This window comes from Prinia subflava, chromosome 6, assembly GCF_021018805.1.
Source record: "Prinia subflava isolate CZ2003 ecotype Zambia chromosome 6, Cam_Psub_1.2, whole genome shotgun sequence".
NCBI classification, from domain to species: domain Eukaryota; kingdom Metazoa; phylum Chordata; class Aves; order Passeriformes; family Cisticolidae; genus Prinia; species Prinia subflava.
The window spans coordinates 10,513,304-10,533,210 of record NC_086252.1 but is presented as its reverse complement, the minus strand read 5'-3'; the positions used below and the strand labels follow the sequence as shown (position 1 = coordinate 10,533,210).

The following is a 19,907-nucleotide window of genomic DNA, read 5'->3' as shown; positions in this document are numbered from 1 at the left end:
TACGATGTAAAAGGCATCAATACCACAGCACCAGCATCACACAGTAACTCCAAAAGAGAGGCTGGATAAAGAGTAGAAAGGAAACCTTTGCCCCACACCAGCTAGGAAAGTGAGTTAATGACATGACTGAGGTGTTCAAACACTGACTAACCATGGTTAGCCATTCTCTGCAGTACCAATAACACACCCTGACCGCCAAGCTGAGTGCAAAAACCTCATCCCAACCCAAAAACCCCAACCCTTGGCAGGCCTAGATAGAAGTATGGTGCAACAGGAGACAGTTTGATGCTGACTATGGAAAGCTGCCCCCTGCCAACTGCACAGTAGTTTGAGAAGAGCTTGGTAACCTCAGTTGCAGGGAGATGGGTGAAGGTGCCACTCTCTGCATTGATCCTTCTGGCTCTTTTCAAGAGCTGCAGCAGATGAGGGGTAGGGGAGAAGCGGAACATCAAGGTGTCATCAGGAAGATGCAATGCTAGCAATAAATTATTGACTTCTCTTTTAAACATCACAGCTTCCTGTCCTTGTAGTTACAGCCACAGTAAAGTTAAAATGTGTCTTTAATTGAAAGTACTGGAAAACAACATGTTGGGCTAGGCCTGTTGTGAAAGTCCATTTGTTTCAACTAGATTTCAGTAGACATTGGGCACCTGAGCTTTACTGGACTCAAAAATCTCAGCCTTAAATGTTTGCTATAGAGGTTTAAGAGAGAATTTTTTGCATGCTATTGAGAGTAAAGTTAAGTGGATTTCAGAGAGTAACTTTCCAGAAATCAGCACTAATTATGTTACTTTGGTAGTAAGAGATCAAATAAGTCATTACCAGATTAAACATACTTTTCATTTTTTGGAGGCTTTGCTAGATCACATGGCTCAGGTAGTTAATTTAAGACTAAGCTCTTTGTACAGATAATGAGCAATTCTTAACACAGTTGGTCATCATACTTTTGTAAACTATTCCATCTGTTAACTTTTCTTGATAAAACATTATCTGTGAAACAGAGAAATGAACCAAATATTACAGAGATGTTAATACTTAGAACAACAAAAAACCCACAAAACCCTTACGATCCATCACTAGTTAAGTTTGAAAATTCAGTTCCTTGAATTAAATTTTTCTGCCTGACACTTAAAGTTACTTTTTCTTTTCAGCCCATATAAAGTATTGCTATTGATAAAACGAATAAGAACAATTTACATATAATAGATACAGAAAGAGACAAAGGCAAAAAGGAAAGGCAAAGTCTGGTTATTAGTTTCATTTCCAGTGGAGAGATTAATTTCTAGAAGGTATGATTAATTATCGGCATTAAGAGTTGAATTATAATTACAGAGGTTCTAAATAGAGCCAACATGTTTGGCTTAATTAATGCTGAGAACAGCTGGGAGTATGGACAGTAAGGCTGAAGGAATGGCACTTAACATGACTAAGTGACAAAACAGGATGTGACTGTTGTTGTTTCCTTGCTTCAAGTTCTTTGGAATCAAAAAGCCAGAAGGCATTTTAAAGTTTATTTCTTTCCAAGCTCATACCTTATTCATCCTCATGTTCTAAACTCATGCGTCACTTGCTAAAATTCTTTAACATCTAGAGGATGGCAAATGCTTTCTAAGTTTGATATCAAAGTTTCCCCTTTATGGCATGGCAGCAGCAGGGAGGTGGGCCTGGAATTGAGTTTCAGACCATCACAATGCCGACACAATTGAGAACCCCAGGGCCAGCTGGGGTTGGTTGTATGCTTGTCATGAGATTAGCAGTGAATACATTTTAAACTGCTGACAGTGGAATCCTAGACAATTTCTTTTCCTTCATGCAGCATTTGTTAACCTCAGTTAATATTCTAAAGAAGTAACATGATCCAGGTTTATTTATGTATATAATCTGTTCCAGCAATATGTCAAATCATATGTTTACCTTTCGAGTAAAGGCCCAACTACTAAACTTAATTCACCTCTTCCAGTGCAACTTTAGCAAGAATTACTGCTGATAGTACCTCATGATATTTTTGAATACACTACAGTTAGGTTTCACACCAGAGTAAGATCAATCTGCTGTTACTGAAGACGCACAATATTTATTGCAATTTGACTGTGAAAATTCCCATTCATTAAATCTTTTAACCTGTAGATCAGCAGCTCATTTCTCCACATTTCTGTGTGCTTACCATTAGGTCAGCAATAAAGTGTTCTCAGAAGTGGATAAATGCTCACAGGGGTGTGATGCTGTCACATAACAATGCACATCCACAGAGGATTAAAGGCAGTGATAACAGGCTTGCAGGCAGCTTTGCTCTACAACAGGGGCAGACACCTCCTGCAGGATCAGCAGAAGGCATTTTACTTGCACACACAGATTTACAGAGCTTTACATATGAGGTACTCAGTGGAGTAAACAAATTATTTATCTGCATAAATAAGCATGCACGGAAGTCTTCAAAGCCTCAGGTTTCTGCCCACCTGTTCCCCAGCTAATCCAACTAGCATTGGATTTTCACTACCCAGTCCCTTGCACACTGTGTTTCTCTAAAGGCCCCAAATTTGTGACATGGAGTGTAAAATGGTGTGTGCCTTGTTCACTGGAGAGAGAAGTAGTGAAATAAACTTCATCTAGTCAGGAGTTTCCAGCTTAAGAGATGACTTTCAGTTCTCCCTGTACACATTATCTGACCCTGAACTTTGTACTGTATCTCAGGAAGCCTCAGAGCCTGTGCTTGAGGTGCTGCCACAATATAGCCCATGCTTCAGTAGAAAAAACAGAACTGGTTTCCCTAATGCCCTAAGACTTTCTCCTCTCATTTGAGTTTTACACTGAAGAGTCAATAAAATGATTTGACAATTCAGTTTTCTTGATGTTATCAGTGTTTCTACATGGAAACAGATTTCTTCCAAGATGCAGTATGTTTTTTTTTTCGCACAGATTCTGTCTAAGCTGCATCACCTGACTACAGGGCCAGATAAAGAGTGTCAATGTAGATATTGCTGTGACTCATTTGGCAGACAGCTATTTGTAAAAGACTGTAATCTTACTGTGTGCTGAAACCACAGTTCAGCCAGTCTGTAAATTAAGACTTGCTTTCTTGTATTTCAGATTTCAACAGGCTGCCTGCTCCCCAACACACTGGTAATTAAGGGCTGATTGTCTTTAATCTTCACATTGCAAAGGTTTTATGGTCTTGCTTTGTGTAGAACATAGTATTTAGAGAAACAGTGAGCTGATCTCAGCTGGCTTGTCTAGATGCTAATGATTTAAATATACGTCTCTGGAGAGGAGTTTGTTCTCCTCAGTTCCATTGACACTGAATCAAAAGCCAGTTGTATGCATCAATGTTCAGATCAGGCCACTACCGAGTGCTGCATATTTTGGTTGGCACTGAGCAGAACTAACGTGAGATAGGATAATCTGCATGTGCCTTGTATTTAAAAAAACCTAAAAAGCCAAGCCCATAAAAAGCCCAACCCCCCCAAAGAATGACAGGAAAAAGCCTGACACATATGATATCCTACCATGTTATCATTTCTCAGCTGCAAGATTAAAAGAAGATCTGATCATGAGAGAATTGATACTAAGGAAACTTGACTAATCATTTGTGAACACAGAGGAATTCTACTGGCAAGGGGAGAGAGGACAAGCAAAACAAGGAGAAAAGGAATCTCACTGATGAGGGCTGAAAATAAAGGAACAATTCAAGATTTCACACGTGCCAACCCATCACTTCCAACTGCTCAGTTTTTTGGAGTTGTTCCAGGCTCTGGCTAAGACTTATCCTCCTTCAGTGGAGCACTGGTAAGATTTCTTTCACACCTAGAGTGCTGCTTTTACCTTCATTGGGTCACTTACATGTGTGCTCTCTCCTTTTTGTCATGTGTTGCTCTCTGTCCTTCCCTTGACCATCAGTACCACCCCTGAAGATCTTGATTCCCTTCCTGCTGCACAAATCTGTTTTCTCTCTGAACCATGACTGTGTTACTACACCTTTGGTGGGCTTCATGTCAGTAGATCACCGATAGCTGAAGTAATAGCAAGGTCCAAGCCACCTGTAGGTCAAGGAGGTCAAATATTTCTCCATGTCCATTTCCATTACTTCACTGGAACAGAAAGAGCCCCAAGACTTTCAAGGTAATTTCCTGCTCTTCATGAGATTCCTGGAATGTTGCTTGTGTGCGACTTCCATACTCTCTTCTGTACTAGCGCAATGTTGTCTTCATTCTCCACTATCCTTGATTTATTTCTCTAAAACTTGTGAATTGGAAGATTTTTGACTCCAGCCTTCTAATTTGTTTACACCAACACTAAACTGAACATCTGTGGCTCAGTTGTAATGTTAATAAATATTTGAATACAGGAAATGGGATGCTGTACTGCTAGAGATAATATGTATGTTCACTCAGTTCTTACAATAAACATCCCTTCCACATCTCCTTTCCTCCCAACTGCATCTGCCATGATAGATAACCCCTCAAAGCTTTGCCCTCCTACTGAGTAACTGGGAAGAGAAAGGGGAACTAACTGCTCCATCTACCAAGCTTCCTTCTGGCCCAAAGCTGTGTGCACTCCCACAGGGGATCTTTAGTGCAAGCACATTTTGTGCTGCAGAACATGCGGTGGTTTACATCCTGTTTTCATTTCTGCAGAAAATTCACTTCCTAAACAGCAATGGGGAGAGTTTCTGTAATCTCTTGATTGGCCAGGCTCTATAACAAGCCATGTTCTCTGAGCATCACAGAAACCTGGAGGCTTGAAATCAGCACTAGGTGCGTCAGCCCTCTGGAGACTCACTGTTAGTATGCACAGAGTGTTGTGCAGACCAGCAGGATTACCTCTGGAGACTGTACTAGGAAGAACAATTATTGATTAACCTGCCCAGAAATATATACCCAGTACAGTACTTCCAGCTGATTCCTGCCCTTTGCCTCTGTGCTATCACTTCTAAAACACAAAGAAATTACACCTTACAAATGTCTAACTATTCACCATCTCCACTACCTTTGCACCATTTGGTGCAGCCATTCCCAGCAGCACCAATCAACAGCAATACCACATTTCAGAGTATCTGGTGCTCTGTCTGTCTTTCACCTTTATATTCAGCTCACTCATTTAATAAATTCTGTTTTGGTAGATTAATAGCTTCCTTTTCTAATGCAAGAGGTTTTTTGCTACTTTTATCTTTTCATCTCCAAAAGTCCAGCCAAGAATATGCTGAAAACTTGCTTTCTCCTAGGGCGTCATTAATTAAAAAAAAAAAAAAAAAAAAAGCAAGCTGGGAGGATAATTACTTATTTTTAGCCAGTAGAAACTCTGTAAGGTTATGCAATTGTCAATGAAAATCTAGTTTGACCTACATTTTATTAATGATGATAAACTAAAACGATGGAAAGAAAGCCTTATTACTACTATTTGACAATATGAAAAATATTTGATATTAAGTTACAGAGAAACAGATACAGTGTTTAATACTGTTTTCCAGTATGTATTAAACACTCTTCAAAAGCATCCTGTGTTTCAGATGTTAAGATGCAAACCCTCCAAGAATAAAATCTCATTTGTCTTTCTCACTTAACTACTCTTATAACAGGTGAGTGAACACAACAGATAAAGCATAATCTGAAATGGCTAATGTCAAAGCTTGTAGTATTAAAATGAATAAATATGCATGCTGCTCATCACTGCTTTCTCACAAGGCACATAATTGTATATCATTTGGGCCTAAATATTCCATGCCCAGTGCATGGCTGAGTTTGGATTTCTTTTTTTAAGAGCGTGTGTGAGTATGTGTGTAAAGCTCTACCAATTCTAGCTATTAATTATGGTAACAATTTTCTATGTCTCACAGTGCAGACTGTATGTTCAAAACAAAATGAGAAAATGAGAGGAACACATGTCAAGGAGGGATCTTGTGCTGCTTGAAGAGAAAAGAAAATCCATCCAAGTTTGGCCAAGTTAAAAGCTTTTGCTAGAAGCTCATAAATGCCATTTGGACCCTCCTGCCACAGCATCGAAGTATCTGACTGTGGTATAGGTTTACACTTGCTGATTGTGCCCAGCTTCCTTAGAGTTCCTAGCCCTTATTGGCTCTATTGACAGCTCTTCAAACTAGAAAGTGGAAAATATGGACCTTTGTGGTGGAGCTAATTTTGGCTCTGGGCAGGCAGTGAATGTGGGAGCAGCCTGTCCATTTTTCCTAAATTCTTCAATATTATTTTTCTATGATAGTTGGACTTGATGATCTTCAAGGTTCTTTCCAATCTTAACAATTCTATAGCATTCTGTGACATTCAGGAAGAGGAGGAAGAAGATTTTTGCATTTAAAACAGAAGGTCAGAAAGTATTTTGAAGAGGAGTCAAGTGAAATGAGAGTCAAGGTACTTGCCTTATAATTTTGGGAACAACTCTTGTACTAGTCAGGTCCCATGCAAAACCGTGTAGAAAATGAGTCTGGAAGCCCCTCCCCCGCTTTTTTGCTTTTTTTGGTGCAAAATCTTATTTCCCTGATGTTAATAACTTAAAAATATATGCACGACCTCTACACTCATCAAGATGAATGCAAAATTATATCTGCCTTTCAACCCCAGCATCCTTCTCACTCTGCAGGTTAACAGAGAGAACAGCACAATGGGTTGTACAGATTTTTATCTTCTAAATCTTACCCTAATATTAACAATATGCGAATGAGTGCCTACTTTTAAACATTGTAATTCAATCTATCCTGTCCCAAGATAATATTTGAATTGTGGGCTTCATGGCATCTTGTAGCTTGTAGTACTTACCTGGCACCTCTATTACAGTCCCTTTTCTGATCTTTGGCTTTCCACAGCTCACCAAAGTAATTTCTGGGCTATCATTTCCATACCATTTTAAAATGGCAGCTGTAGAAATAAAGCTGGCTTTTCATTTACTGTTCTCCTGCCCCCTGTCAAATCCCATTAAACAGGGAAACTGTAGAGTTTACTTCATCACAAGATCCCAGTTTTAAATCAAGAATTAAGGAGAGGAGTTGTGGGATTCCTTGGTTGTATGCCCATTGTTGGCACAACTAGGCATGTTACATGTTACTCACCCTAGCCCTGACTTCCTTGTGACCCCAGTGTGCACACAGCAGTGATCCTGCCCTTTGGGCAGCAGGGAAGAGCCCAGACTGCATCTCACCTAGGCAGGAGGAAAGGCAAGGCTGCCTGAACTGCTCTGCTTTGTTTGCCACATTGTTGGGTTTTTCCCTGGCTGTATTGAACCTTGTTTTGTTTTAGCCATTGTTCAGGTCTTGGCTGTACAAGACTTATGTTCTAGATCTCTGTTTTTTCCTGTAATTTATTTGCCTTATCAGTAAAGGTGGTTCCCTGTGGAATAGATATATTTAGTTGATTTTGGATTCAGTTTTAGTCTTATAGTGACAGCTGTGCCCTCAAAAGCAGCTTGTAAACAGTTCCATGAAAAGGCATAAAGCACTCCAGGGGCTCACTAGAAGAGGAAATAGGGCCACAAGTGTAGGACAGATAAGATTTAACTACAGAGGCCAATCATTTCAAATAAATGAGTTTATGACAATAGGTAACATGAAGGTAGGCAAGGGGTTTTGGGGAACCACACAGATGAGCTTTGGGTGATGTGTATTAAAGAAGAAAGCTGTGGTGCAGACAGACTATAAGAAAGCCAGGTGCATTGCTTCATACAGAAGAAGAAAAATGAGATTTCCACTTTGTTAAATAGTGGTGGAAAAGTTAGCAGAGGAGAACAGCCCTTTAGTGAGCTGTTGCAAAAAGCTGGTTTAAAAATTACTTCATCGGCAGCACAGAACAAGGAGAGAAGTCATATTCTTGCCCTCAGACTCACATCCTTAGCTACTCCTACTCTGCTTTCCCATGTTTCTTGTGGCACACTGTGCTTGTTGGGAGAAGCCCCCGCAGCTTTTCCAAAAACTCATCAGGATCAACCTGGGCAGCACCAAACACACCCCCAGGCAACTTCTCTAGCACTCACTATAAGAGCTCTCCTCCCTGCTCATACAAGGGCTCTCTTCAGGGAACTTCACTAAATTTGAAAGCTCTCCTGCCAAATTGGTTAACAGTGTCCAGCATCTACAAAGCTGTGAAAAATGAGGCAATATAATTCTAAAACTATTGGTTATTTTAGGTCCTTGTCTTTGCATTCTAATGAAGCTTACAAAGGCTGTAGCAAACGATGTACCTTCTGCACACCTGCTAAAAACACAAAAAAAAATTGGCTGGTGGTTCTTTCCTCCCAGTCTCTTTGATTTCCCCTACAAAAATTTGAAAGCACGCCTCATGACAGGAAATCCAAAAACATTTGCTACCTTCACTGGAAAAGCTATTTTATCTGGATTCAGTTTACACTTCTGATAAAACTCTGCTAAGATTTCTGTGAACTATCACAATTAAGAAATGTTCCAGTAATAACAAGGGTATTGTTCAGACATTTTCTGTCTTAATTCCCACAAATTTCTCAGAAGAAAAACCCAATCCCCAAAAGAGTAATGCTTCAATCCCTTATGAGTTTGGAATATGTCCCTAGACAGATGGAAAGAGGGCATGTGAAAGCTGTATTTGCATTGAAGGCAAAGATATATTTTTAAAGCAACCTGTATCATCAAAACCTTTGTTTGCTTCAAATAATTTGGTGATCTCTTGTTTTATATGTTGTCACACATATAAATTTTGTTGTCACAGAGTTCATCCTGGTTTTCAGAAAGGAATGGCATCTAGCAGAGAGGAAAACTTTTCCAGAGCTGCTGTGTGGCCACCCAGCCTTGGCTTTTTGTAGTGGTCATTGGCCAATCTGTCTGCATTTCCACTTGGTCATCTTGACCTATTAGAAAAATCCACGTGAGGCTGATGTGATTTGGTTCAGGAAGATTTGCAGAACTCACATTTCATCTGTCAGCACAGCCTCAGGCAAAGTTTGGGGAGTTCACCAAAGAAGGGAAGGAAGCCTAAGGTATGGTAAGGTATGGTAGCTGCCCAGGTATGCAAATAGTTACTTCCTATGTAACCCAATATCTGGGACATTTTTCTGTACCTGGTTGATTCTGGCTTACATAATTATAAATACACAAAATATTTAGATGGCGCAGAGCGAAAAAAAAAAAAATCTTTTCTTTCTCTGTTGTTTTCCAGTGAGTTTGTTCCATTTTGCAGCATGAAAACTGCCAGCATTCCAGTGCTTTAGCTCTGCACACTGCTATGGCTCATCAGATGTTCCCAGCCCTGCAGGTGCTCTGTGGCTTTCTATACCCACTAAAGGAACAGTCACTTTCAGTGTGGATGGCCATAGGCTGTACAGCCCTTGTTTCCTCAGCATTTGCTGGAGGCAATTTAATTCATCTGTACAATGCCTGGCACCACTTTCAAAGACAACTTTTCACTTGATGTCTATCAAATGTTCTCAAATGGAGAAAAATATCTTAATGGAAAAAAAAAAGTAGTTCTCAAAAAGATGTTATAAAAACATGCTTGAGAATACCCAGAACACAGGTAAAAGTCTCTCAAATGCTAAGTTTAGCCTCTTCTTACAGAAGCATTTTGTCTTATTGTTTATAAATATTCTGTTCTTTCTTTCTTTCAAATTCCTCATTTCCAATGAAAGTTTTACTCAAACAAATTTAAGCCACATCTGAGAGGTTGTTTTGTTTTGCCATACATAAGACCTTGAGATTAATTGCTTAATGCTTGGTATGGGTAAAAGTAAACCACAGAAACCTGGCAACAACATTTGAGTCACTAATGCTCTTTTTCAAGCTATGTATTAATGCCAAGTAGCCCCCAAATTAGCACAGATTAAAAAGAAATCATAAACCATACTAACATTTAGTGAAGCACACTAACATTTCTGTTGATAGATAAAAACTACAGCAGCCCCACCTGAACTGTGCTGAAGTTGAGTGTGAATAAGCAATGTTCATCAATGGAAACATCCAAGGAACACAGACCACAGTGTTCCAAAGGCAGTTCCAAAGAGTTTAAGAGATGAAAGTTACTGGCATGGTGTGGCTCTGATCCCATAAAACACACTAGCTACCATCACACACGTGGAGTTTTATGGTTAGCTGAAAGGGAAAGTGAGTAAAGAAAGTTTGCAGGGTTAAACTTCTATCTTGATAAAGAGAACGGGTTGTAGCAGCTTTATACAAGAGGTGCCCAAGTAAAGGAGGGCAGGAATCTGTAGAATTTTTTCAAAATTTAAGCGTTTGTCTTGAGTATGACAGAAGTCTTACAGAGAATACAATTAAGTTTTTCTCAGTTTTCCTAGACCTTTCAGTGCAATTACCCAGCTGCATTTGAAGTCAGTTCTGAGACCATAACCAAGCCCTGTCCCCTGAACAAGATTGTCACCTAAGCCATATTTTATTTCTGGCTTATTGAGAATTTAATGGGCACGGCCAGAGTTCATACTTTAGGTTTGATTATTTTTAGTCCCTGTGGCACCATTTCCCTCTCCCCTGTTGCCCAGGAGACAGTTATCTATTGTTTTCTTTTGAAGAAAACCCAAAGCTGTGCAAAGCTATACAAAGCTCTGCCTCCTGGTGCTGTGCATTCCACACCTGATAACACCCATTTTTGGCTTGTTCTTCAAACATGCCATTCCTGTGCAAAATAGGTTTGCCTCCCTCCATCACTCCAAATATTTCCTGCCTTCTTTCCTCAGCTTTTGAGGCTAGGAACATATGTAATCCCAGTCATCCACTGATATCTTACAGATTTTCCTTTGCCTTACAGAGGCTCAGTAAGCAGCAACATCAACAGCAAACCTTGCTCAGTTCTAGCAGACTGTCCTGATTTCATGCACCTTCCTAATGGTGCTTTGCCTTCTGCCATCCAAGAAATTCCCTTAGCTAAAAAACACTGCTGTATTTAATCTCTCTTTTTTTTTTTTTTTTTTAAGGAGTAAGCAGGGTACAAAAATCCAACAGAAGATGCACTGAGCCTTCTCTGGTAACCATCCTGCCATTTCCTGATCTTCCAGACTCTTACCTGCTGTGATTGTTGCTAGTTGTGTAGCTAGATAAGAATGACATCTTTATAGAAGCATCTAGATCATCTTCTAGAATCATTTAGGTTGGAAAAGACATTTAAGATTGAATTCAACCACAAACCTAATGCTGCCAAGTCCACCAGAAGGGATGGGATGAGCAAATATCCTTTCCCAGGTGCTCTCTAGAGTGCAGCTGGTGCTGATGATAGTGAAGATAAGGATTACAATTTTTGCTGTGCTTCTCTTCTAGTAAAAGAGATATTTCATCACGGACCTCCCCAAACTCCCTGCTGTACTGTTTACACCTGCTATGCCACTAGAACTGGCTGGAGTGTGGTTGGACAACAATTGGAAGTGTCCAAACTGACTGTTAAGCTTCCTATGTAGTTATTATAGAGCGATCTTCCACCATCACAGAAAGTTATCCCCTCCCCTGAAGGCCTTACAGACAAGAAGTGCAAAGCACCCAACTCTCAGGTTTCCCGCTGCCCTTCCTGCCCAAGTGTAGGCTGGTTCAGACTGATGATTCACAGATCCATCTATTTTCAGCACGACTTCTTGGCCTTTGAGGTCATGGCACTACTTTTGCTTGCAGGGATCTTGCTTGTGTGGAGATGATGCCTGATGTCTGCTCCCAGCAGCCTTTCAGCAGCTGCCTCAGCGTGCACTGCTTTGTTCCAGAGCAGGCTTATCTCTGTACTCAGCAACACACTGCACTTATCTGAGGCAGACATGATCTTCCCATTTGAGTGCAGCCCATTCATGTCACAGAATGCATGTTCTCTATAGCACTGTGTCCTGCTGGGAGGTCTCCTATGGGCTTCCTGAGCTTGTTTGCTCAGTTTGATGAGCTGCTAAATCTGTTTGATCTGGAGAACAAGATACACACAGTGCCCCCAGCACCAAGTCAAGACAGAGGACACCCAACAGAAGCTTTTGAAGGAAGGGAAAGATTTTGGCTGACTTCCACTGTCCAGTCCCATGACAAGAACTGCTCTGCACAGTGATCTGACTTTAGGCGCAAAGAGCCTTTTAAAGAGGCTTTGTCGAAGTGTAAAATCCTCGGTTATTCTTGGTAGAGATCAGTAGATAGTGATCTTAGTTATGATCGGCTCCAAATCAATTCTCTGAGCACCACTGAGTCTTAAATGTAAATAGTACAGAAAATAAGCTGAGAAGAGGTTATTTAGAGAGATCTATATCTTTCTCAACACCTGGACCACCTCAGCTGTCAGGCAAAAATGATGTGCATGAAAAACCAGTAATCCTGAAATAGGCAGTGTCTAGGCAGACATTAGACAACTGGATGAGTATGAAATATTCTGGAGCCACACCTACCCTGGGAACTGACCAGCAGATTTGTCTGGTTAATGAAGACCTATACAAGGCAACCTGTACAAAGAACTTATGCAAAACCCCCATACACAAACTGCTGAGCTCTGTAATGTATATTTTGAAGATGTTTGTATAAAGCTATGGTATTATTCAGTCATATGAGCAATGCTATCAGCATCACATAAAATACTTCATATATTACAAGTTTTTAATCAAAAATGACTAACTTTTTTGATGCTCAGTCCTACAAGAGAAATCTGACCTTGATCTTCTGTTTACAGAACAAACCCATAACATTAGATTTGCAAAAAAGGATAGTACAGATCCCATAGAAGTCATTGGCCTGAACCAGTCAAGCATTTAGTCTTCTAGTGGAGTGCTGAAAGAAGGATTATGGTACTAGCACACACCTATTAAAAGGATAATTATGCTGAAGAGATTAAACAACCTACACATGATGCCTCAAGCTATTGTACAATTCTTTTGCAGTATGCTTTAAAAGGCCATTGGCTGCATCTACTTTTTTCCCAGATGCAGGGAAATACCTTCCTTTGAGACTGTGCCAATCTAAACTACAGAGTTAGTCATAGACCATAATGGCTTAAAATTTAGAACAACTTCAAGATGAGAGCACCGAGCTCATGTTCAGGCTGGAACTGTGACCCTGGTTGTTTCAAGTCCAAGGACAATTTACTGCCAGACCCAGTTCTTATATAACATGGTAAAACATTTCTAAGAGTCTCCCTCTTAATCTTTTAGCAAGAAATGCTTCTTATCCCAGACTTATGGGGCATAACTGGGCAGCACAGGAGAGCTGTGCCAACTGACAGTGCTTAACACGGGCAGAGCTCTAGCTTTTCAACAAGAAAAAACTTTTAAATAACAAGCCGTCTTCTGCTGCAGCTGGCAAGCTGAGCCTGAAACTTATCTCCCCAGCTCTCCCTCTGCAGCAGGCTTCATGTAACATTACAGAGAAAATAAAAATTAGAGCAACTTCAAAGGGTTTTCGCTGTTGTTGTTGTTGTTGTTTTAAATTAAGACACCAACTACTGTAGCTGTTTTAATCATCAGGAACCAATACCAACAAAGGCTTCATTCTTGCTGGAGATCAGCAGTAAGGAAATGTAGCACTAAGATTTTCAAGGTGTCCCTTTTCCTATAAAGATTAGACTTAAAATGTCAGTTTAAACCAAACAAAAAACCCGGCCCCCCCTTCCTCCCTCTCAACCTCCACACCACAAAACCCAAACCTTCTAAGACAGAAACAAAAGCCAGAAGTCCCTGGAGACTGTCTGTTGTTTCTGGAGGTGGGTCAGCTGGACAGTGCCTTAGTTCTGTTTCCAGTTAGGTGATATTTTTAGTCTATTCCCACTTTGTGCCTACTATTTGCTGAAGAGAACATGAAGCTGCAGTAATTTCTTATTATCTAAAAAAGAATAGATTCAGTTCTATTCTATATTGTAATTTTGAGTTACAAACTAACTTTTATGGTTTATCTATAATTACATTATTAAAACATAGCAAAAAAAAAAATTCATTGTGTGTTCTGCTCATATCTAATAGTTTTCCACTTGACTCAAGGACCAGTCCTTAAGTAACACCTGCTTGTTCATAAGAATCCAGCTTCAAAACCCAGAGAGCAAGGGCCCAAACCCATCATTACAGCCAAGTGCAGTTTGTAATACTGTGGGTAGCTCTATTACACCACTGGTGAGGTTTGGCACAACTGAGCCTTCCAAGACAAAGGCAGACAATGAATCAAAGTAGATCCTCTGTAACAAGCTTAAAATTTTAAGAGTAAAAAGCAAACCATAGGCCTAAAAGTGCAGCTCCTGCAGTCCCACAGCCCTTGCTCAGTCTCAGCACACTGCACAAAAAGCAGAGCAGTGCAAACACACTTACCTGGCTCTCCGTGGGCTACAGAGGTCCTGGCACGGGCTAGATCCCCTTTATACGGCAGGCCTTCCACTGCTCCCTTTTCCCAATGTTCAAGGAAAGGAGAACTGTTTATGCTACTGCACCGATAAAAATCACCACAGAGGGGCCCAGAGCTGCCCTCAGAGCTCATAAATTATATAGTTTTACTCTGCTTGGCACAGGCTTGAACCCTGTTATAATTTAGGTTAAAAGACAACACAAAGTTTCTGCCTTTTCAGAGCCCTTCGGCAGTTTGCTGCAAACCACAGGGTCTGGTCAGGCCTCTACAGGTGTTCTTAATTAGGAGAGAATCCACGGAAGGTACAAGCCTTAAAGATAGATGGCTTTTAAGCACAAGTCTTCAAAACTCAGCCCTATCATACCGTCATCTTCTCTGAGTTATGCTTACAAAGAGCACAGATAAAATAGTGTTTAATCAGAACTGCTGCTTCCCTTTGCAAGCAAAAGATAATGAAATAGCTATCCTGCAGTATGAAAGCATTGTTATCTCATCCTAATGTGAGTGCTTGGTTGATTCACCTTCCTGTCTTTGACTTGCTTTAACACTTGGATTTAAAAGTATTTCTGTCCTTACAGGTAAGAGTCATGTAAAAAAACAGCACGGAGACTTCTTGCAGAATGTGATTATTTTGGGGAACAAATCACCTGGTCTCTTATTCACATTTGCAAGAGAAGACTGAATGACTTTAAAAAGCAAAGACTTCAGAGAGGGAGCGTGAAACCATGCATGGAAATAAATATGCAGCTGTGGCCTGGATGGTCATTAATGATGCACAGCCTGTGAGGATGTAGGGAAGGAACATTCTTCATTTTGAAAGAGTCAGAGGAAAAAAAGGCACAAGCAATTATGACACAGTACTGTGAAATATATTAGACCCTTTCTTAATGCTGGATAAAATGAGACAGACTTACAAAAGCATTGTCAGTGTCATACCCCAAAGGATTCTCCAAAACAAGAGCCCTGACTTTTGAAGCACCAAATTTCCAGAGCAATCTACCAAGGAATCTATCAGATAAAGCAACTAGAAGGTCTAGGACCATAGACATTTGTCTTTTCAAAGCTCATAAAATGTTGCTAAGTGGAGCATTTTCCTGCTCCCTGAATTATGAGCAGCAGACTTGTTCTGTGGCTGAGTTGGTTGGACCTTAACTTTTGTTTGTTGAGGGATTTTGTTTGTTTATGGCCTGTGGAAATTCCCTACCAGGTTCTCTGCAGTGGGACTGTGCTCCTGGGGGTTCCTGCTGCAAACCACTCTGAAGATGTTGCAATGTTTCAGGGCTCTTCAGATCACCAACTCCAGAGGAATTTCAGGAAGATGTCAGGATTGAAGGGGCCGGGATTCCACCTGTGCAAATCAACATAAGCTGGTTACAAAAGGCTCTAGGCCTGTGCTACTGCATTTAGAGTGCTGTGGTAGTACCTGGGGCACACCTGAAAGTTCAGGGATGACATAAGGCCTCTGTCTTTCCCAAGTATTGGACTGTGCCATCTAAATAAAATTTTGATAGTCACGACTGAACCATGTCCCATAACTGTCCCCATTCCCTGTTTATGTTTATAGAAAGCCTAAGAACATCAGCTTTTACCTTTGGGCTTCTCATCAGGATGTCTAAAGTATGTGAATAACTTTATAGAATCAACAACTGAGCTTTGAGGAGATTTGGACCACCTGATAAGGTCCCACAATAAAGTTATGCAATTTCTGTAGTGGATTCAGCAGACCTAAACATGAAAGGCATTCATAGGCAGAGTCTTCCAAGAGAGAATCTCTAGATTAGATTTTGACTGAATTTATCTCAGCTAATTTACAGATCAATTTGAGAAGGGTGGTTTTAATGTCTCTGTACTCCCACACATCCATGGCTATTTTCAGAGCTACCCAGGACGCATTTTCATTGATTACAGAGCCCAAACAGGAGCCTGCCTTGATACTAATGCAGAGCAGCTGTTTCTCAGGACCTTTAACTACACACTGCTACAACAGCAGCCTGAACTGCAGCCGCCCTGCGGCAAATGCAGGAAGGGATGTTTTGATTTCCTGGTTCTGGCCAGTGGATGTTGTAAAAGAGAATATGTGGGATATATAATGAGCAGATGCCCCTCAAACTGTGCTGGAATAGGTAGGTTTCAGCAGCAGATATTCAGATTTGCCTGCAGGATGCATCTGGCCATGATTATACAGCCACAGTGTGGGTTCAGGGAAGGTGAGAATGAATCTGTGCACATCCCCATTGGTGTCCCATAATATCAATACTGTAACATAATCATATTTATGTTCAGTAGGTGTTGTTTCTGAGGACTTCTAAATGCTTGCTGAACCTTCTTCCCCATCTTTTATGCCAGAAACCCAGAGCATTCCCAGCCTCCAGTTTAACAGAACCTATCTCCCCTGAAATCAGAAGTCCCCTGGAAGGACTTGCAGGCTGGGTGTTGGTCAGTGTCACCAGCTGAATTAGGAACCTTCATTTGGTGGTGGAACTGCTTACCAGTGCCTCCTCTGGAAGTGTATTTTTAGTTCTGGATGTCTAGAAAGTACTCAGCATCACCTCAGAAATGTGCCAAATCGACATTAATTTCCAAAAAGTTCTAATATGAGAAGCAATTATGTCAAATAAGATTCCTGGCTGAGAGAAACTGATGTTATCATTTAAAAAAGATCTGGCAAAGCCACAGTGGTAATGACATGAAAAGTAAATAGCACAGGAGATAATACAAAGATACTGAGTTGGGCAGGAAATTATTTCTAATATGAAGTAAGTCTCTTATAATACTCATTCCACCAAAATGGATTTATTCAAATTGCTGTTTAGGTGCCCTTATTCACTGCTATTTACAGAATATTAGTTCAAATGCAGAGTCATTTAATTCTGGCCAGGTCAGTAATAGTGGTAAATGAGAAAGGTGTAGCCTCAACCATTTGCTTTAAGAGGAGTAAATGCTCATTTACAAAATAAAATTACTTTCTTTTTGTGATGTCATAGAGGCATTAAAAAAAGGAAAAATCGTGGTCCTGTGCAGGCTTAACTGAAAAGTTAGATTCCATGAAAGCTTAATTTAAAGTCAGGACAGTTCCTTGTGCACTGTAAAATCTGTGATTGCTATAAAACAAAACCCTGTTTGATACCCTTCAATTCTCAGCAATAAAGTTTCAGATGAAAAAATTAATTAATATGTGATTAACTGGTAAAATGTGGTGGTATAAAAAATTCAGATAAATTTCATTTCCCACTCATAAATTCTTGATAGAGAAAAGTTACTTTAGTACCAATTGTCTATGAATAGTTTTGATTATGGCCTCAGTATAAACTCAGATTGTGACTGATCATGGTTTTCAGTCAGTGGTTCTACTTTGAATTGCTGTACAATGAATAAATATGATTTTAAACTTGTAGTGAGAATGTCACATATGTAAACAATTGTTTAATTCACAAAATAGATGATGAAGCTGGCTAGGGGTGTCATAGTTCAGTTTTGCAAAGTGGTTAACTTGCTCTTCTTGCCTTCACAAAGAGAGGAATAGCTGCTTGATTATTTTTTAATAAATATCTTCAGCGTATTTTGTAATATAACCCAAAGTTAAAGAATTCTTTTTTAAGTCTGCTAGCTTATAATATCATGCAATCCAGTTACATCCATTCTCAAAGGGCTCGATTCACAGCTTTGAAACTAATGCAAATCAGTTTCTTCATTATTTCTTAATAAATCACTGCGTAATCAGTGAGTTCTGTGAGACACTTCTGTGTCATCTGTAGAGAGTGCATTGGTTGATGTCTGATTTGGGCACGGCATGGCAAGTTAATGCAGACAAGAAAACCACAGAAATGAAACTCAGCTGTTGTATGGAAAAGGTGGGAGTGGGTTTAGGAGTGTAGTTTTGTAGAACTTGATTTAGGGGCAGCAGTGCCAGCGTGCTCCCTGACTAACCTGAACTCTGGCAGAGAATCTGGCAGCTCTGCCTGGCGATGGGGAATGAAAGAAAGGCCTCCCATGACCATTCTTCAGATCTCCCACTGAGGAAGGGGTATGTTTATTTCTGCAGGAGTATGCTATATTTACAATTGTAATAAAGTCCTTTCTGTTTTGTTAAAGAGAAGAAAAATATGCAAATTAAGGCTTTGTCCAGTAGGGCAGGAGATCACTTTTCTGATTTTAGTGACACATACTTTAAAGGTGCACAAGTAAACCAGCAAATTATTTATTACCTGTGCCAGTCTCTCAGCTATAAAATAAGTTTAGTAGTGCAGGCTGAGCAGCAAAATGCTACATTACCAGTATCTATTTTATGGTGATGGTGAAAAGAAAGAGGAAACAAAATAAATGTGATATGCAAGTAAAGACTGAAAGAACATCACTGGAGATACTACAGTGGAAAAGGACAAGCAATGGCAGAAAATAATATGAAGGAAGAGAAATACGAAGCAAAAAGGAACAAGAAGCAGATGGGAAACAACCTGGTACTTTGATACAGACACTAATTTAGACTAAGTCTTACTAAATACACAACTATAATGCAAAGGAACACTCGCACAAAACTTGTTTTGTCCAGATGCCTGTGCTCCTGAGTCCCCTGAAATGCAGTTAAGTTGTGTCTCCATTTCAAGGTCAGAAGGGCTCTCATAGCCTGACTTCTCTTCCATATACAGTGTGCATCTCATCCAACATTCACTGTGTGGAGCACAGAACCTGTGCAAAAGGAAATACCTGGAGTTTTTTAAGAATCTACATTTCTCCCGTATTCTCTGCACCATCTTGGAATATCCAGAGCTTCAATTTATTGAAGGCACTAAGTATAGCTTCATCTTTCATGTGGGCAGAGATCAGTCAATGTGTCCTTAGAAGAGCTGCCAAGGAGACTGACTTGCCACAGTTTTCAGTTTAAGCTCAAAACCTTTGTAGCTGTTCTTTTCTTCACACAAGCATTCAGTGATAACCTGTGAATCCCATTACAATGTCTTACTCAGAGGTTTTCACTTTTCTTAATTTCTTTATAACCGACAAAAACGTTCCCTTAAAAATGTAAAATACCTTTTAATTTATGAATTCATTTGAAGATATGCCATCATTCCACTTACTACCCTTCTGTTATATTAGTACTTTTCAATTCATAGACTTCACCAATGAGCCTCAAGGACTTTGTTTCTTCCCTGCACATAATAGGACTTCCTACCTTCCTTCTAGCCCAAGTAAAAAAGCAAAATCGTTGCCAGTGTTTAGGCTCTAGGCAGGTTTTGGCCTCAAGTTTTATTCTCACAGTTTTTTTTTCTCCCCCAGTGCAGAGGCAGTGATTATGCCCGTGGTGATCTGACGTGTTGGTGCCTGTGTGTGCAGGAACCTCTCCTTGCCAGGGAGGCTCTGCCTGGGCACCAAGCACAGGAGTGTTGATTGCACTGTGAGCTGAGACTGAACCCAGTACCACAGGGCAGTGTTCCTCCTCCTGCATAACCACCCAGAACAAAGGCACTCCCATCATCCATGGATTTTTATCATTGTTTAACCCCCAGGCTTCTTACAGCTGGAAGAAGGGAATTCACGAGCGGGTGACAGTACTGTGTCCTCAGTCTACTTTGGAACTGTTGTGAGGTTTGAAAATGAGCCTTCTTCCCTTGGGTTTACTTCCTGTTGCTTTTACTCCTTTTGCTACCTCACCCACAGA

General features: G+C 40.3%; 1 protein-coding gene across 2 annotated transcripts in view; it reads right to left on the bottom strand.

The window, feature by feature from the left end:
* The window catches only part of SLC39A10 (solute carrier family 39 member 10), a 110,807-nt gene that overhangs the window by 61,501 nt on the left and 29,399 nt on the right, over positions 1-19,907 (bottom strand). For both annotated transcript variants that reach the window (XM_063400197.1, XM_063400198.1), the window contains exon 9: positions 15,456-15,599. The gene's annotated coding sequence lies outside the window, so the exon portion shown is untranslated. The remainder of the gene's footprint in view (positions 1-15,455; positions 15,600-19,907) is intronic.